At 47.0% G+C, this 24,670-nt stretch overlaps 30 non-coding genes across 30 annotated transcripts; all 30 read left to right on the top strand.

The window, feature by feature from the left end:
* The first annotated feature begins 231 nt into the window (after positions 1 to 231).
* LOC128634471 (U1 spliceosomal RNA) lies at positions 232 to 395 on the top strand. Its single transcript, XR_008397668.1, has one exon. It is a non-coding gene; the product is annotated as a U1 spliceosomal RNA (small nuclear RNA).
* A 683-nt stretch (positions 396 to 1,078) lies between these two features.
* Positions 1,079 to 1,242, top strand: LOC128634470 (U1 spliceosomal RNA). The gene has a single exon (XR_008397667.1). It is a non-coding gene; the product is annotated as a U1 spliceosomal RNA (small nuclear RNA).
* A 683-nt stretch (positions 1,243 to 1,925) lies between these two features.
* Positions 1,926 to 2,089, top strand: LOC128634459 (U1 spliceosomal RNA). The gene has a single exon (XR_008397656.1). It is a non-coding gene; the product is annotated as a U1 spliceosomal RNA (small nuclear RNA).
* A 684-nt stretch (positions 2,090 to 2,773) lies between these two features.
* Positions 2,774 to 2,937, top strand: LOC128634458 (U1 spliceosomal RNA). Its single transcript, XR_008397655.1, has one exon. It is a non-coding gene; the product is annotated as a U1 spliceosomal RNA (small nuclear RNA).
* Positions 2,938 to 3,620: 683 nt separating this feature from the next.
* LOC128634488 (U1 spliceosomal RNA) lies at positions 3,621 to 3,784 on the top strand. Its single transcript, XR_008397684.1, has one exon. It is a non-coding gene; the product is annotated as a U1 spliceosomal RNA (small nuclear RNA).
* Positions 3,785 to 4,388: 604 nt separating this feature from the next.
* LOC128634457 (U1 spliceosomal RNA) lies at positions 4,389 to 4,552 on the top strand. The gene has a single exon (XR_008397653.1). It is a non-coding gene; the product is annotated as a U1 spliceosomal RNA (small nuclear RNA).
* A 692-nt stretch (positions 4,553 to 5,244) lies between these two features.
* LOC128634521 (U1 spliceosomal RNA) lies at positions 5,245 to 5,408 on the top strand. Its single transcript, XR_008397716.1, has one exon. It is a non-coding gene; the product is annotated as a U1 spliceosomal RNA (small nuclear RNA).
* Positions 5,409 to 6,012: 604 nt separating this feature from the next.
* LOC128634456 (U1 spliceosomal RNA) lies at positions 6,013 to 6,176 on the top strand. The gene has a single exon (XR_008397652.1). It is a non-coding gene; the product is annotated as a U1 spliceosomal RNA (small nuclear RNA).
* Positions 6,177 to 6,859: 683 nt separating this feature from the next.
* On the top strand, positions 6,860 to 7,023 carry LOC128634455 (U1 spliceosomal RNA). Its single transcript, XR_008397651.1, has one exon. It is a non-coding gene; the product is annotated as a U1 spliceosomal RNA (small nuclear RNA).
* Positions 7,024 to 7,706: 683 nt separating this feature from the next.
* Positions 7,707 to 7,870, top strand: LOC128634453 (U1 spliceosomal RNA). Its single transcript, XR_008397650.1, has one exon. It is a non-coding gene; the product is annotated as a U1 spliceosomal RNA (small nuclear RNA).
* A 683-nt stretch (positions 7,871 to 8,553) lies between these two features.
* Positions 8,554 to 8,717, top strand: LOC128634515 (U1 spliceosomal RNA). The gene has a single exon (XR_008397710.1). It is a non-coding gene; the product is annotated as a U1 spliceosomal RNA (small nuclear RNA).
* Positions 8,718 to 9,400: 683 nt separating this feature from the next.
* LOC128634518 (U1 spliceosomal RNA) lies at positions 9,401 to 9,564 on the top strand. The gene has a single exon (XR_008397711.1). It is a non-coding gene; the product is annotated as a U1 spliceosomal RNA (small nuclear RNA).
* A 604-nt stretch (positions 9,565 to 10,168) lies between these two features.
* LOC128634487 (U1 spliceosomal RNA) lies at positions 10,169 to 10,332 on the top strand. Its single transcript, XR_008397683.1, has one exon. It is a non-coding gene; the product is annotated as a U1 spliceosomal RNA (small nuclear RNA).
* Positions 10,333 to 11,015: 683 nt separating this feature from the next.
* On the top strand, positions 11,016 to 11,179 carry LOC128634486 (U1 spliceosomal RNA). The gene has a single exon (XR_008397682.1). It is a non-coding gene; the product is annotated as a U1 spliceosomal RNA (small nuclear RNA).
* A 604-nt stretch (positions 11,180 to 11,783) lies between these two features.
* On the top strand, positions 11,784 to 11,947 carry LOC128634496 (U1 spliceosomal RNA). The gene has a single exon (XR_008397691.1). It is a non-coding gene; the product is annotated as a U1 spliceosomal RNA (small nuclear RNA).
* Positions 11,948 to 12,630: 683 nt separating this feature from the next.
* On the top strand, positions 12,631 to 12,794 carry LOC128634529 (U1 spliceosomal RNA). Its single transcript, XR_008397725.1, has one exon. It is a non-coding gene; the product is annotated as a U1 spliceosomal RNA (small nuclear RNA).
* Positions 12,795 to 13,477: 683 nt separating this feature from the next.
* LOC128634452 (U1 spliceosomal RNA) lies at positions 13,478 to 13,641 on the top strand. Its single transcript, XR_008397649.1, has one exon. It is a non-coding gene; the product is annotated as a U1 spliceosomal RNA (small nuclear RNA).
* A 604-nt stretch (positions 13,642 to 14,245) lies between these two features.
* LOC128634450 (U1 spliceosomal RNA) lies at positions 14,246 to 14,409 on the top strand. The gene has a single exon (XR_008397647.1). It is a non-coding gene; the product is annotated as a U1 spliceosomal RNA (small nuclear RNA).
* A 683-nt stretch (positions 14,410 to 15,092) lies between these two features.
* On the top strand, positions 15,093 to 15,256 carry LOC128634523 (U1 spliceosomal RNA). Its single transcript, XR_008397718.1, has one exon. It is a non-coding gene; the product is annotated as a U1 spliceosomal RNA (small nuclear RNA).
* A 683-nt stretch (positions 15,257 to 15,939) lies between these two features.
* Positions 15,940 to 16,103, top strand: LOC128634494 (U1 spliceosomal RNA). The gene has a single exon (XR_008397690.1). It is a non-coding gene; the product is annotated as a U1 spliceosomal RNA (small nuclear RNA).
* A 683-nt stretch (positions 16,104 to 16,786) lies between these two features.
* Positions 16,787 to 16,950, top strand: LOC128634498 (U1 spliceosomal RNA). Its single transcript, XR_008397693.1, has one exon. It is a non-coding gene; the product is annotated as a U1 spliceosomal RNA (small nuclear RNA).
* A 525-nt stretch (positions 16,951 to 17,475) lies between these two features.
* Positions 17,476 to 17,639, top strand: LOC128634569 (U1 spliceosomal RNA). Its single transcript, XR_008397760.1, has one exon. It is a non-coding gene; the product is annotated as a U1 spliceosomal RNA (small nuclear RNA).
* Positions 17,640 to 18,322: 683 nt separating this feature from the next.
* On the top strand, positions 18,323 to 18,486 carry LOC128634568 (U1 spliceosomal RNA). Its single transcript, XR_008397759.1, has one exon. It is a non-coding gene; the product is annotated as a U1 spliceosomal RNA (small nuclear RNA).
* Positions 18,487 to 19,169: 683 nt separating this feature from the next.
* On the top strand, positions 19,170 to 19,333 carry LOC128634483 (U1 spliceosomal RNA). The gene has a single exon (XR_008397679.1). It is a non-coding gene; the product is annotated as a U1 spliceosomal RNA (small nuclear RNA).
* A 604-nt stretch (positions 19,334 to 19,937) lies between these two features.
* On the top strand, positions 19,938 to 20,101 carry LOC128634567 (U1 spliceosomal RNA). Its single transcript, XR_008397756.1, has one exon. It is a non-coding gene; the product is annotated as a U1 spliceosomal RNA (small nuclear RNA).
* Positions 20,102 to 20,705: 604 nt separating this feature from the next.
* LOC128634469 (U1 spliceosomal RNA) lies at positions 20,706 to 20,869 on the top strand. Its single transcript, XR_008397666.1, has one exon. It is a non-coding gene; the product is annotated as a U1 spliceosomal RNA (small nuclear RNA).
* Positions 20,870 to 21,473: 604 nt separating this feature from the next.
* LOC128634566 (U1 spliceosomal RNA) lies at positions 21,474 to 21,637 on the top strand. The gene has a single exon (XR_008397754.1). It is a non-coding gene; the product is annotated as a U1 spliceosomal RNA (small nuclear RNA).
* A 762-nt stretch (positions 21,638 to 22,399) lies between these two features.
* Positions 22,400 to 22,563, top strand: LOC128634565 (U1 spliceosomal RNA). The gene has a single exon (XR_008397753.1). It is a non-coding gene; the product is annotated as a U1 spliceosomal RNA (small nuclear RNA).
* A 685-nt stretch (positions 22,564 to 23,248) lies between these two features.
* Positions 23,249 to 23,412, top strand: LOC128634564 (U1 spliceosomal RNA). Its single transcript, XR_008397752.1, has one exon. It is a non-coding gene; the product is annotated as a U1 spliceosomal RNA (small nuclear RNA).
* Positions 23,413 to 24,174: 762 nt separating this feature from the next.
* Positions 24,175 to 24,338, top strand: LOC128634514 (U1 spliceosomal RNA). Its single transcript, XR_008397708.1, has one exon. It is a non-coding gene; the product is annotated as a U1 spliceosomal RNA (small nuclear RNA).
* Positions 24,339 to 24,670: the final 332 nt, after the last annotated feature.

Here is a 24,670-nt window from a genome sequence, read left to right as displayed (position 1 = left end):
GCACCACTAACCGATGAGGCCTGTTGCGGGCTGAGCGACACATGTAGCCACAGCAAAAACTGTGCTCCCGTCCCCTGTTCTGCAAGCTGCAGCCAGGACCTTCTCGTATCTTGTGCTGACTTAAAAGGGGAGGGGCCAGAGGTTATGCAAGGCCCTGTCCTAAGACTTTCCGCACCCTTCTCCGGCTGCCTACACCCTTGCAGGGTACTTCCCAGACAGGCAGGAAGGCTCATACTTACCTGGCAGGGGCAATACCATGATCAAGTAGGTGGTTCGCCCAAGGCGAGGCTCAACCATTGCACTCAGGCTGTGCTGACCTTTGCGAATTCCCCAAATGTGGGAATCTCGACTGCACAATTTCTTATACTGGGGGATTGCGTTCGCGCTTTCCCCTGACATGTAATTCTGGTGGAACAACAGTTGGAGCGATGTTTGTAAGAGGTTTTCCAGTGTCTCTTTGTTTGGCAGGTGGCCTGCATTATAAGCTCTAATGTTTGATCTTTCTCGCTAAATAGGGCTGAACTACAATGTACGTCTGTTCCGTTTTTTTCTTTGCATGTTGTTTTAAAATATCTTGGAGACTTGGCTAAGTAGAGCTGAACTACAATGTATGTCTGTTCCGTTTTTTTCTTTGCATGTTGTTTTAAAATATCTTGGAGACTTGGCTAAGTAGAGCTGAACTACAATGTATGTCTGTTCCGTTTTTTTCTTTGCATGGTGTTTTAAAATATCTTGTTGACTTTATTTTGTTTGTTTAAGTACCTCTTTTTGTCAAGTAGAGCAGGGACTACACGGGTCGGTCAATAACTAAGAGCTAGGATTAGGGGTAGGCCTCAACATGATTGCAGCACCACTAACCGATGAGGCCTGTTGCGGGCTGAGCGACACATGTAGCCACAGCAAAAACTGTGCTCCCGTCCCCTGTTCTGCAAGCTGCAGCCAGGACCTTCTCGTATCTTGTGCTGACTTAAAAGGGGAGGGGCCAGAGGTTATGCAAGGCCCTGTCCTAAGACTTTCCGCACCCTTCTCCGGCTGCCTACACCCTTGCAGGGTACTTCCCAGACAGGCAGGAAGGCTCATACTTACCTGGCAGGGGCAATACCATGATCAAGTAGGTGGTTCGCCCAAGGCGAGGCTCAACCATTGCACTCAGGCTGTGCTGACCTTTGCGAATTCCCCAAATGTGGGAATCTCGACTGCACAATTTCTTATACTGGGGGATTGCGTTCGCGCTTTCCCCTGACATGTAATTCTGGTGGAACAACAGTTGGAGCGATGTTTGTAAGAGGTTTTCCAGTGTCTCTTTGTTTGGAGGGTGGCCTGCATTATAAGCTCTAATGTTTGATCTTTCTCGCTAAATAGGGCTGAACTACAATGTACGTCTGTTCCGTTTTTTTCTTTGCATGTTGTTTTAAAATATCTTGGAGACTTGGCTAAGTAGAGCTGAACTACAATGTACGTCTGTTCCGTTTTTTTCTTTGCATGTTGTTTTAAAATATCTTGGAGACTTGGCTAAGTAGAGCTGAACTACAATGTATGTCTGTTCCGTTTTTTTCTTTGCATGGTGTTTTAAAATATCTTGTTGACTTTATTTTGTTTGTTTAAGTACCTCTTTTTGTCAAGTAGAGCAGGGACTACACGGGTCGGTCAATAACTAAGAGCTAGGATTAGGGGTAGGCCTCAACATGATTGCAGCACCACTAACCGATGAGGCCTGTTGCGGGCTGAGCGACACATGTAGCCACAGCAAAAACTGTGCTCCCGTCCCCTGTTCTGCAAGCTGCAGCCAGGACCTTCTCGTATCTTGTGCTGACTTAAAAGGGGAGGGGCCAGAGGTTATGCAAGGCCCTGTCCTAAGACTTTCCGCACCCTTCTCCGGCTGCCTACACCCTTGCAGGGTACTTCCCAGACAGGCAGGAAGGCTCATACTTACCTGGCAGGGGCAATACCATGATCAAGTAGGTGGTTCGCCCAAGGCGAGGCTCAACCATTGCACTCAGGCTGTGCTGACCTTTGCGAATTCCCCAAATGTGGGAATCTCGACTGCACAATTTCTTATACTGGGGGACTGCGTTCGCGCTTTCCCCTGACATGTAATTCTGGTGGAACAACAGTTGGAGCGATGTTTGTAAGAGGTTTTCCAGTGTCTCTTTGTTTGGCGGGTGGCCTGCGTTATAAGCTCTAATGTTTGATCTTTCTCGCTAAATAGGGCTGAACTACAATGTACGTCTGTTCCGTTTTTTTTCGTTGCATGTTGTTTTAAAATATCTTGGCGACTTGGCTAAGTAGAGCTGAACTACAATGTACGTCTGTTCCGTTTTTTTCTTTGCATGTTGTTTTAAAATATCTTGGAGACTTGGCTAAGTAGAGCTGAACTACAATGTATGTCTGTTCCGTTTTTTTCTTTGCATGGTGTTTTAAAATATCTTGTTGACTTTATTTTGTTTGTTTAAGTACCTCTTTTTGTCAAGTAGAGCAGGGACTACACGGGTCGGTCAATAACTAAGAGCTAGGATTAGGGGTAGGCCTCAACATGATTGCAGCACCACTAACCGATGAGGCCTGTTGCGGGCTGAGCGACACATGTAGCCACAGCAAAAACTGTGCTCCCGTCCCCTGTTCTGCAAGCTGCAGCCAGGACCTTCTCGTATCTTGTGCTGACTTAAAAGGGGAGGGGCCAGAGGTTATGCAAGGCCCTGTCCTAAGACTTTCCGCACCCTTCTCCGGCTGCCTACACCCTTGCAGGGTACTTCCCAGACAGGCAGGAAGGCTCATACTTACCTGGCAGGGGCAATACCATGATCAAGTAGGTGGTTCGCCCAAGGCGAGGCTCAACCATTGCACTCAGGCTGTGCTGACCTTTGCGAATTCCCCAAATGTGGGAATCTCGACTGCACAATTTCTTATACTGGGGGACTGCGTTCGCGCTTTCCCCTGACATGTAATTCTGGTGGAACAACAGTTGGAGCGATGTTTGTAAGAGGTTTTCCAGTGTCTCTTTGTTTGGCGGGTGGCCTGCGTTATAAGCTCTAATGTTTGATCTTTCTCGCTAAATAGGGCTGAACTACAATGTACGTCTGTTCCGTTTTTTTCTTTGCATGTTGTTTTAAAATATCTTGGCGACTTGGCTAAGTAGAGCTGAACTACAATGTACGTCTGTTCCGTTTTTTTCTTTGCATGTTGTTTTAAAATATCTTGGAGACTTGGCTAAGTAGAGCTGAACTACAATGTATGTCTGTTCCGTTTTTTTCTTTGCATGGTGTTTTAAAATATCTTGTTGACTTTATTTTGTTTGTTTAAGTACCTCTTTTTGTCAAGTAGAGCAGGGACTACACGGGTCGGTCAATAACTAAGAGCTAGGATTAGGGGTAGGCCTCAACATGATTGCAGCACCACTAACCGATGAGGCCTGTTGCGGGCTGAGCGACACATGTAGCCACAGCAAAAACTGTGCTCCCGTCCCCTGTTCTGCAAGCTGCAGCCAGGACCTTCTCGTATCTTGTGCTGACTTAAAAGGGGAGGGGCCAGAGGTTATGCAAGGCCCTGTCCTAAGACTTTCCGCACCCTTCTCCGGCTGCCTACACCCTTGCAGGGTACTTCCCAGACAGGCAGGAAGGCTCATACTTACCTGGCAGGGGCAATACCATGATCAAGTAGGTGGTTCGCCCAAGGCGAGGCTCAACCATTGCACTCAGGCTGTGCTGACCTTTGCGAATTCCCCAAATGGGGGAATCTCGACTGCACAATTTCTTATACTGGGGGACTGCGTTCGCGCTTTCCCCTGACATGTAATTCTGGTGGAACAACAGTTGGAGCGATGTTTGTAAGAGGTTTTCCAGTGTCTCTTTGTTTGGCGGGTGGCCTGCGTTATAAGCTCTAATGTTTGATCTTTCTCGCTAAATAGGGCTGAACTACAATGTACGTCTGTTCCGTTTTTTTCTTTGCATGTTGTTTTAAAATATCTTGGAGACTTGGCTAAGTAGAGCTGAACTACAATGTATGTCTGTTCCGTTTTTTTCTTTGCATGGTGTTTTAAAATATCTTGTTGACTTTATTTTGTTTGTTTAAGTACCTCTTTTTGTCAAGTAGAGCAGGGACTACACGGGTCGGTCAATAACTAAGAGCTAGGATTAGGGGTAGGCCTCAACATGATTGCAGCACCACTAACCGATGAGGCCTGTTGCGGGCTGAGCGACACATGTAGCCACAGCAAAAACTGTGCTCCCGTCCCCTGTTCTGCAAGCTGCAGCCAGGACCTTCTCGTATCTTGTGCTGACTTAAAAGGGGAGGGGCCAGAGGTTATGCAAGGCCCTGTCCTAAGACTTTCCGCACCCTTCTCCGGCTGCCTACACCCTTGCAGGGTACTTCCCAGACAGGCAGGAAGGCTCATACTTACCTGGCAGGGGCAATACCATGATCAAGTAGGTGGTTCGCCCAAGGCGAGGCTCAACCATTGCACTCAGGCTGTGCTGACCTTTGCGAATTCCCCAAATGTGGGAATCTCGACTGCACAATTTCTTATACTGGGGGACTGCGTTCGCGCTTTCCCCTGACATGTAATTCTGGTGGAACAACAGTTGGAGCGATGTTTGTAAGAGGTTTTCCAGTGTCTCTTTGTTTGGCGGGTGGCCTGCGTTATAAGCTCTAATGTTTGATCTTTCTCGCTAAATAGGGCTGAACTACAATGTACGTCTGTTCCGTTTTTTTCTTTGCATGTTGTTTTAAAATATCTTGGCGACTTGGCTAAGTAGAGCTGAACTACAATGTACGTCTGTTCCGTTTTTTTCTTTGCATGGTGTTTTAAAATATCTTGGAGACTTGGCTAAGTAGAGCTGAACTACAATGTATGTCTGTTCCATTTTTTTCTTTGCATGGTGTTTTAAAATATCTTGTTGACTTTATTTTGTTTGTTTAAGTACCTCTTTTTGTCAAGTAGAGCAGGGACTACACGGGTCGGTCAATAACTAAGAGCTAGGATTAGGGGTAGGCCTCAACATGATTGCAGCACCACTAACCGATGAGGCCTGTTGCGGGCTGAGCGACACATGTATCCACAGCAAAAACTGTGCTCCCGTCCCCTGTTCTGCAAGCTGCAGCCAGGACCTTCTCGTATCTTGTGCTGACTTAAAAGGGGAGGGGCCGGAGGGGCCAGAGGTTATGCAAGGCCCTGTCCTAAGACTTTCCGCACCCTTCTCCGGCTGCCTACACCCTTGCAGGGTACTTCCCAGACAGGCAGGAAGGCTCATACTTACCTGGCAGGGGCAATACCATGATCAAGTAGGTGGTTCGCCCAAGGCGAGGCTCAACCATTGCACTCAGGCTGTGCTGACCTTTGCGAATTCCCCAAATGGGGGAATCTCAACTGCACAATTTCTTATACTGGGGGACTGCGTTCGCGCTTTCCCCTGACATGTAATTCTGGTGGAACAACAGTTGGAGCGATGTTTGTAAGAGGTTTTCCAGTGTCTCTTTGTTTGGAGGGTGGCCTGCATTATAAGCTCTAATGTTTGATCTTTCTCGCTAAATAGGGCTGAACTACAATGTACGTCTGTTCCGTTTTTTTCTTTGCATGTTGTTTTAAAATATCTTGGAGACTTGGCTAAGTAGAGCTGAACTACAATGTATGTCTGTTCCGTTTTTTTCTTTGCATGGTGTTTTAAAATATCTTGTTGACTTTATTTTGTTTGTTTAAGTACCTCTTTTTGTCAAGCAGAGCAGGGACTACACGGGTCGGTCAATAACTAAGAGCTAGGATTAGGGGTAGGCCTCAACATGATTGCAGCACCACTAACCGATGAGGCCTGTTGCGGGCTGAGCGACACATGTAGCCACAGCAAAAACTGTGCTCCCGTCCCCTGTTCTGCAAGCTGCAGCCAGGACCTTCTCGTATCTTGTGCTGACTTAAAAGGGGAGGGGCCAGAGGTTATGCAAGGCCCTGTCCTAAGACTTTCCGCACCCTTCTCCGGCTGCCTACACCCTTGCAGGGTACTTCCCAGACAGGCAGGAAGGCTCATACTTACCTGGCAGGGGCAATACCATGATCAAGTAGGTGGTTCGCCCAAGGCGAGGCTCAACCATTGCACTCAGGCTGTGCTGACCTTTGCGAATTCCCCAAATGTGGGAATCTCGACTGCACAATTTCTTATACTGGGGGACTGCGTTCGCGCTTTCCCCTGACATGTAATTCTGGTGGAACAACAGTTGGAGCGATGTTTGTAAGAGGTTTTCCAGTGTCTCTTTGTTTGGCGGGTGGCCTGCATTATAAGCTCTAATGTTTGATCTTTCTCGCTAAATAGGGCTGAACTACAATGTACGTCTGTTCCGTTTTTTTCTTTGCATGTTGTTTTAAAATATCTTGGCGACTTGGCTAAGTAGAGCTGAACTACAATGTACGTCTGTTCCGTTTTTTTCTTTGCATGTTGTTTTAAAATATCTTGGCGACTTGGCTAAGTAGAGCTGAACTACAATGTACGTCTGTTCCGTTTTTTTCTTTGCATGGTGTTTTAAAATATCTTGTTGACTTTATTTTGTTTGTTTAAGTACCTCTTTTTGTCAAGTAGAGCAGGGACTACACGGGTCGGTCAATAACTAAGAGCTAGGATTAGGGGTAGGCCTCAACATGATTGCAGCACCACTAACCGATGAGGCCTGTTGCGGGCTGAGCGACACATGTAGCCACAGCAAAAACTGTGCTCCCGTCCCCTGTTCTGCAAGCTGCAGCCAGGACCTTCTCGTATCTTGTGCTGACTTAAAAGGGGAGGGGCCAGAGGTTATGCAAGGCCCTGTCCTAAGACTTTCCGCACCCTTCTCCGGCTGCCTACACCCTTGCAGGGTACTTCCCAGACAGGCAGGAAGGCTCATACTTACCTGGCAGGGGCAATACCATGATCAAGTAGGTGGTTCGCCCAAGGCGAGGCTCAACCATTGCACTCAGGCTGTGCTGACCTTTGCGAATTCCCCAAATGTGGGAATCTCGACTGCACAATTTCTTATACTGGGGGACTGCGTTCGCGCTTTCCCCTGACATGTAATTCTGGTGGAACAACAGTTGGAGCGATGTTTGTAAGAGGTTTTCCAGTGTCTCTTTGTTTGGCGGGTGGCCTGCATTATAAGCTCTAATGTTTGATCTTTCTCGCTAAATAGGGCTGAACTACAATGTACGTCTGTTCCGTTTTTTTCTTTGCATGTTGTTTTAAAATATCTTGGCGACTTGGCTAAGTAGAGCTGAACTACAATGTACGTCTGTTCCGTTTTTTTCTTTGCATGTTGTTTTAAAATATCTTGGCGACTTGGCTAAGTAGAGCTGAACTACAATGTACGTCTGTTCCGTTTTTTTCTTTGCATGGTGTTTTAAAATATCTTGTTGACTTTATTTTGTTTGTTTAAGTACCTCTTTTTGTCAAGTAGAGCAGGGACTACACGGGTCGGTCAATAACTAAGAGCTAGGATTAGGGGTAGGCCTCAACATGATTGCAGCACCACTAACCGATGAGGCCTGTTGCGGGCTGAGCGACACATGTAGCCACAGCAAAAACTGTGCTCCCGTCCCCTGTTCTGCAAGCTGCAGCCAGGACCTTCTCGTATCTTGTGCTGACTTAAAAGGGGAGGGGCCAGAGGTTATGCAAGGCCCTGTCCTAAGACTTTCCGCACCCTTCTCCGGCTGCCTACACCCTTGCAGGGTACTTCCCAGACAGGCAGGAAGGCTCATACTTACCTGGCAGGGGCAATACCATGATCAAGTAGGTGGTTCGCCCAAGGCGAGGCTCAACCATTGCACTCAGGCTGTGCTGACCTTTGCGAATTCCCCAAATGTGGGAATCTCGACTGCACAATTTCTTATACTGGGGGACTGCGTTCGCGCTTTCCCCTGACATGTAATTCTGGTGGAACAACAGTTGGAGCGATGTTTGTAAGAGGTTTTCCAGTGTCTCTTTGTTTGGCGGGTGGCCTGCGTTATAAGCTCTAATGTTTGATCTTTCTCGCTAAATAGGGCTGAACTACAATGTACGTCTGTTCCGTTTTTTTCTTTGCATGTTGTTTTAAAATATCTTGGCGACTTGGCTAAGTAGAGCTGAACTACAATGTACGTCTGTTCCGTTTTTTTCTTTGCATGTTGTTTTAAAATATCTTGGCGACTTGGCTAAGTAGAGCTGAACTACAATGTACGTCTGTTCCGTTTTTTTCTTTGCATGGTGTTTTAAAATATCTTGTTGACTTTATTTTGTTTGTTTAAGTACCTCTTTTTGTCAAGTAGAGCAGGGACTACACGGGTCGGTCAATAACTAAGAGCTAGCATTAGGGGTAGGCCTCAACATGATTGCAGCACCACTAACCGATGAGGCCTGTTGCGGGCTGAGCGACACATGTAGCCACAGCAAAAACTGTGCTCCCGTCCCCTGTTCTGCAAGCTGCAGCCAGGACCTTCTCGTATCTTGTGCTGACTTAAAAGGGGAGGGGCCAGAGGTTATGCAAGGCCCTGTCCTAAGACTTTCCGCACCCTTCTCCGGCTGCCTACACCCTTGCAGGGTACTTCCCAGACAGGCAGGAAGGCTCATACTTACCTGGCAGGGGCAATACCATGATCAAGTAGGTGGTTCGCCCAAGGCGAGGCTCAACCATTGCACTCAGGCTGTGCTGACCTTTGCGAATTCCCCAAATGTGGGCATCTCGACTGCACAATTTCTTATACTGGGGGACTGCGTTCGCGCTTTCCCCTGACATGTAATTCTGGTGGAACAACAGTTGGAGCGATGTTTGTAAGAGGTTTTCCAGTGTCTCTTTGTTTGGAGGGTGGCCTGCATTATAAGCTCTAATGTTTGATCTTTCTCGCTAAATAGGGCTGAACTACAATGTACGTCTGTTCCGTTTTTTTCTTTGCATGTTGTTTTAAAATATCTTGGAGACTTGGCTAAGTAGAGCTGAACTACAATGTATGTCTGTTCCGTTTTTTTCTTTGCATGGTGTTTTAAAATATCTTGGAGACTTGGCTAAGTAGAGCTGAACTACAATGTATGTCTGTTCCATTTTTTTCTTTGCATGGTGTTTTAAAATATCTTGTTGACTTTATTTTGTTTGTTTAAGTACCTCTTTTTGTCAAGTAGAGCAGGGACTACACGGGTCGGTCAATAACTAAGAGCTAGGATTAGGGGTAGGCCTCAACATGATTGCAGCACCACTAACCGATGAGGCCTGTTGCGGGCTGAGCGACACATGTATCCACAGCAAAAACTGTGCTCCCGTCCCCTGTTCTGCAAGCTGCAGCCAGGACCTTCTCGTATCTTGTGCTGACTTAAAAGGGGAGGGGCCAGAGGTTATGCAAGGCCCTGTCCTAAGACTTTCCGCACCCTTCTCCGGCTGCCTACACCCTTGCAGGGTACTTCCCAGACAGGCAGGAAGGCTCATACTTACCTGGCAGGGGCAATACCATGATCAAGTAGGTGGTTCGCCCAAGGCGAGGCTCAACCATTGCACTCAGGCTGTGCTGACCTTTGCGAATTCCCCAAATGGGGGAATCTCGACTGCACAGTTTCTTATACTGGGGGACTGCGTTCGCGCTTTCCCCTGACATGTAATTCTGGTGGAACAACAGTTGGAGCGATGTTTGTAAGAGGTTTTCCAGTGTCTCTTTGTTTGGAGGGTGGCTTGCATTATAAGCTCTAATGTTTGATCTTTCTCGCTAAATAGGGCTGAACTACAATGTACGTCTGTTCCGTTTTTTTCTTTGCATGTTGTTTTAAAATATCTTGGAGACTTGGCTAAGTAGAGCTGAACTACAATGTATGTCTGTTCCGTTTTTTTCTTTGCATGGTGTTTTAAAATATCTTGTTGACTTTATTTTGTTTGTTTAAGTACCTCTTTTTGTCAAGCAGAGCAGGGACTACACGGGTCGGTCAATAACTAAGAGCTAGGATTAGGGGTAGGCCTCAACATGATTGCAGCACCACTAACCGATGAGGCCTGTTGCGGGCTGAGCGACACATGTAGCCACAGCAAAAACTGTGCTCCCGTCCCCTGTTCTGCAAGCTGCAGCCAGGACCTTCTCGTATCTTGTGCTGACTTAAAAGGGGAGGGGCCAGAGGTTATGCAAGGCCCTGTCCTAAGACTTTCCGCACCCTTCTCCGGCTGCCTACACCCTTGCAGGGTACTTCCCAGACAGGCAGGAAGGCTCATACTTACCTGGCAGGGGCAATACCATGATCAAGTAGGTGGTTCGCCCAAGGCGAGGCTCAACCATTGCACTCAGGCTGTGCTGACCTTTGCGAATTCCCCAAATGGGGGAATCTCGACTGCACAATTTCTTATACTGGGGGACTGCGTTCGCGCTTTCCCCTGACATGTAATTCTGGTGGAACAACAGTTGGAGCGATGTTTGTAAGAGGTTTTCCAGTGTCTCTTTGTTTGGAGGGTGGCCTGCATTATAAGCTCTAATGTTTGATCTTTCTCGCTAAATAGGGCTGAACTACAATGTACGTCTGTTCCGTTTTTTTCTTTGCATGTTGTTTTAAAATATCTTGGCGACTTGGCTAAGTAGAGCTGAACTACAATGTACGTCTGTTCCGTTTTTTTCTTTGCATGTTGTTTTAAAATATCTTGGCGACTTGGCTAAGTAGAGCTGAACTACAATGTATGTCTGTTCCGTTTTTTTCTTTGCATGGTGTTTTAAAATATCTTGTTGACTTTATTTTGTTTGTTTAAGTACCTCTTTTTGTCAAGTAGAGCAGGGACTACACGGGTCGGTCAATAACTAAGAGCTAGGATTAGGGGTAGGCCTCAACATGATTGCAGCACCACTAACCGATGAGGCCTGTTGCGGGCTGAGCGACACATGTAGCCACAGCAAAAACTGTGCTCCCGTCCCCTGTTCTGCAAGCTGCAGCCAGGACCTTCTCGTATCTTGTGCTGACTTAAAAGGGGAGGGGCCAGAGGTTATGCAAGGCCCTGTCCTAAGACTTTCCGCACCCTTCTCCGGCTGCCTACACCCTTGCAGGGTACTTCCCAGACAGGCAGGAAGGCTCATACTTACCTGGCAGGGGCAATACCATGATCAAGTAGGTGGTTCGCCCAAGGCGAGGCTCAACCATTGCACTCAGGCTGTGCTGACCTTTGCGAATTCCCCAAATGGGGGAATCTCGACTGCACAATTTCTTATACTGGGGGACTGCGTTCGCGCTTTCCCCTGACATGTAATTCTGGTGGAACAACAGTTGGAGCGATGTTTGTAAGAGGTTTTCCAGTGTCTCTTTGTTTGGAGGGTGGCCTGCATTATAAGCTCTAATGTTTGATCTTTCTCGCTAAATAGGGCTGAACTACAATGTACGTCTGTTCCGTTTTTTTCTTTGCATGTTGTTTTAAAATATCTTGGAGACTTGGCTAAGTAGAGCTGAACTACAATGTATGTCTGTTCCGTTTTTTTCTTTGCATGGTGTTTTAAAATATCTTGTTGACTTTATTTTGTTTGTTTAAGTACCTCTTTTTGTCAAGCAGAGCAGGGACTACACGGGTCGGTCAATAACTAAGAGCTAGGATTAGGGGTAGGCCTCAACATGATTGCAGCACCACTAACCGATGAGGCCTGTTGCGGGCTGAGCGACACATGTAGCCACAGCAAAAACTGTGCTCCCGTCCCCTGTTCTGCAAGCTGCAGCCAGGACCTTCTCGTATCTTGTGCTGACTTAAAAGGGGAGGGGCCAGAGGTTATGCAAGGCCCTGTCCTAAGACTTTCCGCACCCTTCTCCGGCTGCCTACACCCTTGCAGGGTACTTCCCAGACAGGCAGGAAGGCTCATACTTACCTGGCAGGGGCAATACCATGATCAAGTAGGTGGTTCGCCCAAGGCGAGGCTCAACCGTTGCACTCAGGCTGTGCTGACCTTTGCGAATTCCCCAAATGTGGGAATCTCGACTGCACAATTTCTTATACTGGGGGACTGCGTTCGCGCTTTCCCCTGACATGTAATTCTGGTGGAACAACAGTTGGAGCGATGTTTGTAAGAGGTTTTCCAGTGTCTCTTTGTTTGGCGGGTGGCCTGCATTATAAGCTCTAATGTTTGATCTTTCTCGCTAAATAGGGCTGAACTACAATGTACGTCTGTTCCGTTTTTTTCTTTGCATGTTGTTTTAAAATATCTTGGCGACTTGGCTAAGTAGAGCTGAACTACAATGTACGTCTGTTCCGTTTTTTTCTTTGCATGTTGTTTTAAAATATCTTGGCGACTTGGCTAAGTAGAGCTGAACTACAATGTATGTCTGTTCCGTTTTTTTCTTTGCATGGTGTTTTAAAATATCTTGTTGACTTTATTTTGTTTGTTTAAGTACCTCTTTTTGTCAAGTAGAGCAGGGACTACACGGGTCGGTCAATAACTAAGAGCTAGGATTAGGGGTAGGCCTCAACATGATTGCAGCACCACTAACCGATGAGGCCTGTTGCGGGCTGAGCGACACATGTAGCCACAGCAAAAACTGTGCTCCCGTCCCCTGTTCTGCAAGCTGCAGCCAGGACCTTCTCGTATCTTGTGCTGACTTAAAAGGGGAGGGGCCAGAGGTTATGCAAGGCCCTGTCCTAAGACTTTCCGCACCCTTCTCCGGCTGCCTACACCCTTGCAGGGTACTTCCCAGACAGGCAGGAAGGCTCATACTTACCTGGCAGGGGCAATACCATGATCAAGTAGGTGGTTCGCCCAAGGTGAGGCTCAACCATTGCACTCAGGCTGTGCTGACCTTTGCGAATTCCCCAAATGTGGGAATCTCGACTGCACAATTTCTTATACTGGGGGACTGCGTTCGCGCTTTCCCCTGACATGTAATTCTGGTGGAACAACAGTTGGAGCGATGTTTGTAAGAGGTTTTCCAGTGTCTCTTTGTTTGGCGGGTGGCCTGCATTATAAGCTCTAATGTTTGATCTTTCTCGCTAAATAGAGCTGAACTACAATGTACGTCTGTTCCGTTTTTTTCTTTGCATGTTGTTTTAAAATATCTTGGCGACTTGGCTAAGTAGAGCTGAACTACAATGTACGTCTGTTCCGTTTTTTTCTTTGCATGTTGTTTTAAAATATCTTGGCGACTTGGCTAAGTAGAGCTGAACTACAATGTATGTCTGTTCCGTTTTTTTCTTTGCATGGTGTTTTAAAATATCTTGTTGACTTTATTTTGTTTGTTTAAGTACCTCTTTTTGTCAAGTAGAGCAGGGACTACACGGGTCGGTCAATAACTAAGAGCTAGGATTAGGGGTAGGCCTCAACATGATTGCAGCACCACTAACCGATGAGGCCTGTTGCGGGCTGAGCGACACATGTAGCCACAGCAAAAACTGTGCTCCCGTCCCCTGTTCTGCAAGCTGCAGCCAGGACCTTCTCGTATCTTGTGCTGACTTAAAAGGGGAGGGGCCAGAGGTTATGCAAGGCCCTGTCCTAAGACTTTCCGCACCCTTCTCCGGCTGCCTACACCCTTGCAGGGTACTTCCCAGACAGGCAGGAAGGCTCATACTTACCTGGCAGGGGCAATACCATGATCAAGTAGGTGGTTCGCCCAAGGCGAGGCTCAACCATTGCACTCAGGCTGTGCTGACCTTTGCGAATTCCCCAAATGTGGGAATCTCGACTGCACAATTTCTTATACTGGGGGACTGCGTTCGCGCTTTCCCCTGACATGTAATTCTGGTGGAACAACAGTTGGAGCGATGTTTGTAAGAGGTTTTCCAGTGTCTCTTTGTTTGGAGGGTGGCCTGCATTATAAGCTCTAATGTTTGATCTTTCTCGCTAAATAGGGCTGAACTACAATGTACGTCTGTTCCGTTTTTTTCTTTGCATGTTGTTTTAAAATATCTTGGAGACTTGGCTAAGTAGAGCTGAACTACAATGTATGTCTGTTCCGTTTTTTTCTTTGCATGGTGTTTTAAAATATCTTGTTGACTTTATTTTGTTTGTTTAAGTACCTCTTTTTGTCAAGCAGAGCAGGGACTACACGGGTCGGTCAATAACTAAGAGCTAGGATTAGGGGTAGGCCTCAACATGATTGCAGCACCACTAACCGATGAGGCCTGTTGCGGGCTGAGCGACACATGTAGCCACAGCAAAAACTGTGCTCCCGTCCCCTGTTCTGCAAGCTGCAGCCAGGACCTTCTCGTATCTTGTGCTGACTTAAAAGGGGAGGGGCCAGAGGTTATGCAAGGCCCTGTCCTAAGACTTTCCGCACCCTTCTCCGGCTGCCTACACCCTTGCAGGGTACTTCCCAGACAGGCAGGAAGGCTCATACTTACCTGGCAGGGGCAATACCATGATCAAGTAGGTGGTTCGCCCAAGGCGAGGCTCAACCATTGCACTCAGGCTGTGCTGACCTTTGCGAATTCCCCAAATGTGGGAATCTCGACTGCACAATTTCTTATACTGGGGGACTGCGTTCGCGCTTTCCCCTGACATGTAATTCTGGTGGAACAACAGTTGGAGCGATGTTTGTAAGAGGTTTTCCAGTGTCTCTTTGTTTGGCGGGTGGCCTGCATTATAAGCTCTAATGTTTGATCTTTCTCGCTAAATAGGGCTGAACTACAATGTACGTCTGTTCCGTTTTTTTCTTTGCATGTTGTTTTAAAATATCTTGGCGACTTGGCTAAGTAGAGCTGAACTACAATGTACGTCTGTTCCGTTTTTTTCTTTGCATGTTGTTTTAAAATATCTTGGCGACTTGGCTAAGTAGAGCTGAACTACAATGTATGTCTGTTCCGTTTTTTTCTTTGCATGGTGTTTTAAAATATCTTGTTGACTTTATTTTGTTTGTTTAAGTACCTCTTTTTGTCAAGTAGAGCAGGGACTACACGGGTCGGTCAATAACTAAGAGCTAGGATTAGGGGTAGGCCTCAACATGATTGCAGCACCACTAACCGATGAGGCCTGTTGCGGGCTGAGCGACACATGTAGCCACAGCAAAAACTGTGCTCCCGTCCCCTGTTCTGCAAGCTGCAGCCAGGACCTTCTCGTATCTTGTGCTGACTTAAAAGGGGAGGGGCCAGAGGTTATGCAAGGCCCTGTCCTAAGACTTTCCGCACCCTTCTCCGGCTGCCTACACCCTTGCAGGGTACTTCCCAGACAGGCAGGAAGGCTCATACTTACCTCGCAGGGGCAATGCCATGATCAAGTAGGTGGTTCGCCCAAGGCGAGGCTCAACCATTGCACTCAGGCTGTGCTGACCTTTGCGAATTCCCCAAATGTGGGAATCTCGACTGCACAATTTCTTATACTGGGGGATTGCGTTCGCGCTTTCCCCTGACATGTAATTCTGGTGGAACAACAGTTGGAGCGATGTTTGTAAGAGGTTTTCCAGTGTCTCTTTGTTTGGCGGGTGGCCTGCATTATAAGCTCTAATGTTTGATCTTTCTCGCTAAATAGGGCTGAACTACAATGTACGTCTGTTCCGTTTTTTTCTTTGCATGTTGTTTTAAAATATCTTGGAGACTTGGCTAAGTAGAGCTGAACTACAATGTACGTCTGTTCCGTTTTTTTCTTTGCATGTTGTTTTAAAATATCTTGGCGACTTGGCTAAGTAGAGCTGAACTACAATGTATGTCTGTTCCGTTTTTTTCTTTGCATGGAGTTTTAAAATATCTTGTTGACTTTATTTTGTTTGTTTAAGTACCTCTTTTTGTCAAGTAGAGCAGGGACTACACGGGTCGGTCAATAACTAAGAGCTAGGATTAGGGGTAGGCCTCAACATGATTGCAGCACCACTAACCGATGAGGCCTGTTGCGGGCTGAGCGACACATGTAGCCACAGCAAAAACTGTGCTCCCGTCCCCTGTTCTGCAAGCTGCAGCCAGGACCTTCTCGTATCTTGTGCTGACTTAAAAGGGGAGGGGCCAGAGGTTATGCAAGGCCCTGTCCTAAGACTTTCCGCACCCTTCTCCGGCTGCCTACACCCTTGCAGGGTACTTCCCAGACAGGCAGGAAGGCTCATACTTACCTGGCAGGGGCAATACCATGATCAAGTAGGTGGTTCGCCCAAGGCGAGGCTCAACCGTTGCACTCAGGCTGTGCTGACCTTTGCGAATTCCCCAAATGTGGGAATCTCGACTGCACAATTTCTTATACTGGGGGACTGCGTTCGCGCTTTCCCCTGACATGTAATTCTGGTGGAACAACAGTTGGAGCGATGTTTGTAAGAGGTTTTCCAGTGTCTCTTTGTTTGGCGGGTGGCCTGCATTATAAGCTCTAATGTTTGATCTTTCTCGCTAAATAGGGCTGAACTACAATGTACGTCTGTTCCGTTTTTTTCTTTGCATGTTGTTTTAAAATATCTTGGCGACTTGGCTAAGTAGAGCTGAACTACAATGTACGTCTGTTCCGTTTTTTTCTTTGCATGTTGTTTTAAAATATCTTGGAGACTTGGCTAAGTAGAGCTGAACTACAATGTATGTCTGTTCCGTTTTTTTCTTTGCATGGTGTTTTAAAATATCTTGTTGACTTTATTTTGTTTGTTTAAGTACCTCTTTTTGTCAAGTAGAGCAGGGACTACACGGGTCGGTCAATAACTAAGAGCTAGGATTAGGGGTAGGCCTCAACATGATTGCAGCACCACTAACCGATGAGGCCTGTTGCGGGCTGAGCGACACATGTAGCCACAGCAAAAACTGTGCTCCCGTCCCCTGTTCTGCAAGCTGCAGCCAGGACCTTCTCGTATCTTGTGCTGACTTAAAAGGGGAGGGGCCAGAGGTTATGCAAGGCCCTGTCCTAAGACTTCCCGCACCCTTCTCCGGCTGCCTACACCCTTGCAGGGTACTTCCCAGACAGGCAGGAAGGCTCATACTTACCTGGCAGGGGCAATACCATGATCAAGTAGGTGGTTCGCCCAAGGCGAGGCTCAACCAATGCACTCAGGCTGTGCTGACCTTTGCGAATTCCCCAAATGTGGGAATCTCGACTGCACAATTTCTTATACTGGGGGACTGCGTTCGCGCTTTCCCCTGACATGTAATTCTGGTGGAACAACAGTTGGAGCGATGTTTGTAAGAGGTTTTCTAGTGTCTCTTTGTTTGGCGGGTGGCCTGCGTTATAAGCTCTAATGTTTGATCTTTCTCGCTAAATAGGGCTGAACTACAATGTATGTCTGTTCCGTTTTTTTCTTTGCATGGTGTTTTAAAATATCTTGTTGACTTTATTTTGTTTGTTTAAGTACCTCTTTTTGTCAAGTAGAGCAGGGACTACACGGGTCGGTCAATAACTAAGAGCTAGCATTAGGGGTAGGCCTCAACATGATTGCAGCACCACTAACCGATGAGGCCTGTTGCGGGCTGAGCGACACATGTAGCCACAGCAAAAACTGTGCTCCCGTCCCCTGTTCTGCAAGCTGCAGCCAGGACCTTCTCGTATCTTGTGCTGACTTAAAAGGGGAGGGGCCAGAGGTTATGCAAGGCCCTGTCCTAAGACTTTCCGCACCCTTCTCCGGCTGCCTACACCCTTGCAGGGTACTTCCCAGACAGGCAGGAAGGCTCATACTTACCTGGCAGGGGCAATACCATGATCAAGTAGGTGGTTCGCCCAAGGCGAGGCTCAACCATTGCACTCAGGCTGTGCTGACCTTTGCGAATTCCCCAAATGTGGGAATCTCGACTGCACAATTTCTTATACTGGGGGACTGCGTTCGCGCTTTCCCCTGACATGTAATTCTGATGGAACAACAGTTGGAGCGATGTTTGTAAGAGGTTTTCCAGTGTCTCTTTGTTTGGAGGGTGGCCTGCATTATAAGCTCTAATGTTTGATCTTTCTCGCTAAATAGGGCTGAACTACAATGTACGTCTGTTCCGTTTTTTTCTTTGCATGTTGTTTTAAAATATCTTGGAGACTTGGCTAAGTAGAGCTGAACTACAATGTACGTCTGTTCCGTTTTTTTCTTTGCATGTTGTTTTAAAATATCTTGGCGACTTGGCTAAGTAGAGCTGAACTACAATGTATGTCTGTTCCGTTTTTTTCTTTGCATGGTGTTTTAAAATATCTTGTTGACTTTATTTTGTTTGTTTAAGTACCTCTTTTTGTCAAGTAGAGCAGGGACTACACGGGTCGGTCAATAACTAAGAGCTAGCATTAGGGGTAGGCCTCAACATGATTGCAGCACCACTAACCGATGAGGCCTGTTGCGGGCTGAGCGACACATGTAGCCACAGCAAAAACTGTGCTCCCGTCCCCTGTTCTGCAAGCTGCAGCCAGGACCTTCTCGTATCTTGTGCTGACTTAAAAGGGGAGGGGCCAGAGGTTATGCAAGGCCCTGTCCTAAGACTTTCCGCACCCTTCTCCGGCTGCCTACACCCTTGCAGGGTACTTCCCAGACAGGCAGGAAGGCTCATACTTACCTGGCAGGGGCAATACCATGATCAAGTAGGTGGTTCGCCCAAGGCGAGGCTCAACCATTGCACTCAGGCTGTGCTGACCTTTGCGAATTCCCCAAATGTGGGAATCTCGACTGCACAATTTCTTATACTGGGGGACTGCGTTCGCGCTTTCCCCTGACATGTAATTCTGATGGAACAACAGTTGGAGCGATGTTTGTAAGAGGTTTTCCAGTGTCTCTTTGTTTGGAGGGTGGCCTGCATTATAAGCTCTAATGTTTGATCTTTCTCGCTAAATAGGGCTGAACTACAATGTACGTCTGTTCCGTTTTTTTCTTTGCATGTTGTTTTAAAATATCTTGGAGACTTGGCTAAGTAGAGCTGAACTACAATGTACGTCTGTTCCGTTTTTTTCTTTGCATGTTGTTTTAAAATATCTTGGCGACTTGGCTAAGTAGAGCTGAACTACAATGTATGTCTGTTCCGTTTTTTTCTTTGCATGGTGTTTTAAAATATCTTGTTGACTTTATTTTGTTTGTTTAAGTACCTCTTTTTGTCAAGTAGAGCAGGGACTACACGGGTCGGTCAATAACTAAGAGCTAGCATTAGGGGTAGGCCTCAACATGATTGCAGCACCACTAACCGATGAGGCCTGTTGCGGGCTGAGCGACACATGTAGCCACAGCAAAAACTGTGCTCCCGTCCCCTGTTCTGCAAGCTGCAGCCAGGACCTTCTCGTATCTTGTGTTGACTTAAAAGGGGAGGGGCCAGAGGTTATGCAAGGCCCTGTCCTAAGACTTTCTGCACCCTTCTCCGGCTGCCTACACCCTTGCAGGGTACTTCCCAGACAGGCAGGAAGGCTCATACTTACCTGGCAGGGGCAATACCATGATCAAGTAGGTGGTTCGCCCAAGGCGAGGCTCAACCATTGCACTCAGGCTGTGCTGACCTTTGCGAATTCCCCAAATGTGGGAATCTCGACTGCACAATTTCTTATACTGGGGGACTGCGTTTGCGCTTTCCCCTGACATGTAATTCTGGTGGAACAACAGTTGGAGCGATGTTTGTAAGAGGTTTTCCAGTGTCTCTTTGTTTGGCGGGTGGCCTGCATTATAAGCTCTAATGTTTGATCTTTCTCGCTAAATAGGGCTGAACTACAATGTACGTCTGTTCCGTTTTTTTCTTTGCATGTTGTTTTAAAATATCTTGGAGACTTGGCTAAGTAGAGCTGAACTACAATGTATGTCTGTTCCGTTTTTTTCTTTGCATGGTGTTTTAAAATATCTTGTTGACTTTATTTTGTTTGTTTAAGTACCTCTTTTTGTCAAGTAGAGCAGGGACTACACGGGTCGGTCAATAACTAAGAGCTAGGATTAGGGGTAGGCCTCAACATGATTGCAGCACCACTAACCGATGAGGCCTGTTGCGGGCTGAGCGACACATGTAGCCACAGCAAAAACTGTGCTCCCGTCCCCTGTTCTGCAAGCTGCAGCCAGGACCTTCTCGTATCTTGTGCTGACTTAAAAGGGGAGGGGCCAGAGGTTATGCAAGGCCCTGTTCTAAGACTTTCCGCACCCTTCTCCGGCTGCCTACACCCTTGTAGGGTACTTCCCAGACAGGCAGGAAGGCTCATACTTACCTGGCAGGGGCAATACCATGATCAAGTAGGTGGTTCGCCCAAGGCGAGGCTCAACCATTGCACTCAGGCTGTGCTGACCTTTGCGAATTCCCCAAATGTGGGAATCTCGACTGCACAATTTCTTATACTGGGGGACTGCGTTCGCGCTTTCCCCTGACATGTAATTCTGGTGGAACAACAGTTGGAGCGATGTTTGTAAGAGGTTTTCCAGTGTCTCTTTGTTTGGCGGGTGGCCTGCATTATAAGCTCTAATGTTTGATCTTTCTCCCTAAATAGAGCTGAACTACAATGTACGTCTGTTCCGTTTTTTTCTTTGCATGTTATTTTAAAATATCTTGGCGACTTGGCTAAGTAGAGCTGAACTACAATGTACGTCTGTTCCGTTTTTTTCTTTGCATGGTGTTTTAAAATATCTTGTTGACTTTATTTTGTTTGTTTAAGTACCTCTTTTTGTCAAGTAGAGCAGGGACTACACGGGTCGGTCAATAACTAAGAGCTAGGATTAGGGGTAGGCCTCAACATGATTGCAGCACCACTAACCGATGAGGCCTGTTGCGGGCTGAGCGACACATGTAGCCACAGCAAAAACTGTGCTCCCGTCCCCTGTTCTGCAAGCTGCAGCCAGGACCTTCTCGTATCTTGTGCTGACTTAAAAGGGGAGGGGCCAGAGGTTATGCAAGGCCCTGTCCTAAGACTTTCCGCACCCTTCTCCGGCTGCCTACACCCTTGCAGGGTACTTCCCAGACAGGCAGGAAGGCTCATACTTACCTGGCAGGGGCAATACCATGATCAAGTAGGTGGTTCGCCCAAGGCGAGGCTCAACCATTGCACTCAGGCTGTGCTGACCTTTGCGAATTCCCCAAATGTGGGAATCTCGACTGCACAATTTCTTATAGTGGGGCACTGCGTTCGCGCTTTCCCCTGACATGTAATTCTGGTGGAACAACAGTTGGAGCGATGTTTGTAAGAGGTTTTCCAGTGTCTCTTTGTTTGGCGGGTGGCCTGCATTATAAGCTCTAATGTTTGATCTTTCTCGCTAAATAGGGCTGAACTACAATGTACGTCTGTTCCGTTTTTTTCTTTGCATGTTGTTTTAAAATATCTTGGCGACTTGGCTAAGTAGAGCTGAACTACAATGTATGTATGTTCCGTTTTTTTCTTTGCATGGTGTTTTAAAATATCTTGTTGACTTTATTTTGTTTGTTTAAGTACCTCTTTTTGTCAAGCAGAGCAGGGACTACACGGGTCGGTCAATAACTAAGAGCTAGGATTAGGGGTAGGCCTCAACATGATTGCAGCACCACTAACCGATGAGGCCTGTTGCGGGCTGAGCGACACATGTAGCCACAGCAAAAACTGTGCTCCCGTCCCCTGTTCTGCAAGCTGCAGCCAGGACCTTCTCGTATCTTGTGCTGACTTAAAAGGGGAGGGGCCAGAGGTTATGCAAGGCCCTGTCCTAAGACTTTCCGCACCCTTCTCCGGCTGCCTACACCCTTGCAGGGTACTTCCCAGACAGGCAGGAAGGCTCATACTTACCTGGCAGGGGCAATACCATGATCAAGTAGGTGGTTCGCCCAAGGCGAGGCTCAACCATTGCACTCAGGCTGTGCTGACCTTTGCGAATTCCCCAAATGTGGGAATCTCGACTGCACAATTTCTTATACTGGGGGACTGCGTTCGCGCTTTCCCCTGACATGTAATTCTGGTGGAACAACAGTTGGAGCGATGTTTGTAAGAGGTTTTCCAGTGTCTCTTTGTTTGGCGGGTGGCCTGCGTTATAAGCTCTAATGTTTGATCTTTCTCGCTAAATAGGGCTGAACTACAATGTACGTCTGTTCCGTTTTTTTCTTTGCATGTTGTTTTAAAATATCTTGGAGACTTGGCTAAGTAGAGCTGAACTACAATGTACGTCTGTTCCGTTTTTTTCTTTGCATGTTGTTTTAAAATATCTTGGCGACTTGGCTAAGTAGAGCTGAACTACAATGTACGTCTGTTCCGTTTTTTTCTTTGCATGTTGTTTTAAAATATCTTGGCGACTTGGCTAAGTAGAGCTGAACTACAATGTACGTCTGTTCCGTTTTTTTCTTTGCATGGTGTTTTAAAATATCTTGTTGACTTTATTTTGTTTGTTTAAGTACCTCTTTTTGTCAAGTAGAGCAGGGACTACACGGGTCGGTCAATAACTAAGAGCTAGGATTAGGGGTAGGCCTCAACATGATTGCAGCACCACTAACCGATGAGGCCTGTTGCGGGCTGAGCGACACATGTAGCCACAGCAAAAACTGTGCTCCCGTCCCCTGTTCTGCAAGCTGCAGCCAGGACCTTCTCGTATCTTGTGCTGACTTAAAAGGGGAGGGGCCAGAGGTTATGCAAGGCCCTGTCCTAAGACTTTCCGCACCCTTCTCCGGCTGCCTACACCCTTGCAGGGTACTTCCCAGACAGGCAGGAAGGCTCATACTTACCTGGCAGGGGCAATACCATGATCAAGTAGGTGGTTCGCCCAAGGCGAGGCTCAACCATTGCACTCAGGCTGTGCTGACCTTTGCGAATTCCCCAAATGTGGGAATCTCGACTGCACAATTTCTTATACTGGGGGACTGCGTTCGCGCTTTCCCCTGACATGTAATTCTGGTGGAACAACAGTTGGAGCGATGTTTGTAAGAGGTTTTCCAGTGTCTCTTTGTTTGGCGGGTGGCCTGCAGTTATAAGCTCTAATGTTTGATCTTTCTCGCTAAATAGGGCTGAACTACAATGTACGTCTGTTCCGTTTTTTTCTTTGCATGTTGTTTTAAAATATCTTGGCGACTTGGCTAAGTAGAGCTGAACTACAATGTACGTCTGTTCCGTTTTTTTCTTTGCATGTTGTTTTAAAATATCTTGGCGACTTGGCTAAGTAGAGCTGAACTACAATGTATGTCTGTTCCGTTTTTTTTCTTTGCATGGTGTTTTAAAATATCTTGTTGACTTTATTTTGTTTGTTTAAGTACCTCTTTTTGTCAAGTAGAGCAGGGACTACACGGGTCGGTCAATAACTAAGAGCTAGGATTAGGGGTAGGCCTCAACATGATTGCAGCACCACTAACCGATGAGGCCTGTTGCGGGCTGAGCGACACATGTAGCCACAGCAAAAACTGTGCTCCCGTCCCCTGTTCTGCAAGCTGCAGCCAGGACCTTCTCGTATCTTGTGCTGACTTAAAAGGGGAGGGGCCAGAGGTTATGCAAGGCCCTGTCCTAAGACTTTCCGCACCCTTCTCCGGCTGCCTACACCCTTGCAGGGTACTTCCCAGACAGGCAGGAAGGCTCATACTTACCTGGCAGGGGCAATACCATGATCAAGTAGGTGGTTCGCCCAAGGCGAGGCTCAACCATTGCACTCAGGCTGTGCTGACCTTTGCGAATTCCCCAAATGTGGGAATCTCGACTGCACAATTTCTTATACTGGGGGACTGCGTTCGCGCTTTCCCCTGACATGTAATTCTGGTGGAACAACAGTTGGAGCGATGTTTGTAAGAGGTTTTCCAGTGTCTCTTTGTTTGGCGGGTGGCCTGCGTTATAAGCTCTAATGTTTGATCTTTCTCGCTAAATAGGGCTGAACTACAATGTACGTCTGTTCCGTTTTTTTCTTTGCATGTTGTTTTAAAATATCTTGGAGACTTGGCTAAGTAGAGCTGAACTACAATGTACGTCTGTTCCGTTTTTTTCTTTGCATGTTGTTTTAAAATATCTTGGCGACTTGGCTAAGTAGAGCTGAACTACAATGTACGTCTGTTCCGTTTTTTTCTTTGCATGTTGTTTTAAAATATCTTGGCGACTTGGCTAAGTAGAGCTGAACTACAATGTACGTCTGTTCCGTTTTTTTCTTTGCATGGTGTTTTAAAATATCTTGTTGACTTTATTTTGTTTGTTTAAGTACCTCTTTTTGTCAAGTAGAGCAGGGACTACACGGGTCGGTCAATAACTAAGAGCTAGGATTAGGGGTAGGCCTCAACATGATTGCAGCACCACTAACCGATGAGGCCTGTTGCGGGCTGAGCGACACATGTAGCCACAGCAAAAACTGTGCTCCCGTCCCCTGTTCTGCAAGCTGCAGCCAGGACCTTCTCGTATCTTGTGCTGACTTAAAAGGGGAGGGGCCAGAGGTTATGCAAGGCCCTGTCCTAAGACTTTCCGCACCCTTCTCCGGCTGCCTACACCCTTGCAGGGTACTTCCCAGACAGGCAGGAAGGCTCATACTTACCTGGCAGGGGCAATACCATGATCAAGTAGGTGGTTCGCCCAAGGCGAGGCTCAACCATTGCACTCAGGCTGTACTGACCTTTGCGAATTCCCCAAATGTGGGAATCTCGACTGCACAATTTCTTATACTGGGGGACTGCGTTCGCGCTTTCCCCTGACATGTAATTCTGGTGGAACAACAGTTGGAGCGATGTTTGTAAGAGGTTTTCCAGTGTCTCTTTGTTTGGCGGGTGGCCTGCATTATAAGCTCTAATGTTTGATCTTTCTCGCTAAATAGGGCTGAACTACAATGTACGTCTGTTCCGTTTTTTTCTTTGCATGTTGTTTTAAAATATCTTGGCGACTTGGCTAAGTAGAGCTGAACTACAATGTACGTCTGTTCCGTTTTTTTCTTTGCATGTTGTTTTAAAATATCTTGGCGACTTGGCTAAGTAGAGCTGAACTACAATGTATGTCTGTTCCGTTTTTTTTCTTTGCATGGTGTTTTAA

This window comes from Ictalurus punctatus, chromosome 1, assembly GCF_001660625.3.
Source record: "Ictalurus punctatus breed USDA103 chromosome 1, Coco_2.0, whole genome shotgun sequence".
NCBI classification, from domain to species: Eukaryota; Metazoa; Chordata; class Actinopteri; order Siluriformes; family Ictaluridae; genus Ictalurus; species Ictalurus punctatus.
Note: the sequence above shows the minus strand (reverse complement) of the source record. Positions and strands in the feature narration are given on the sequence as shown.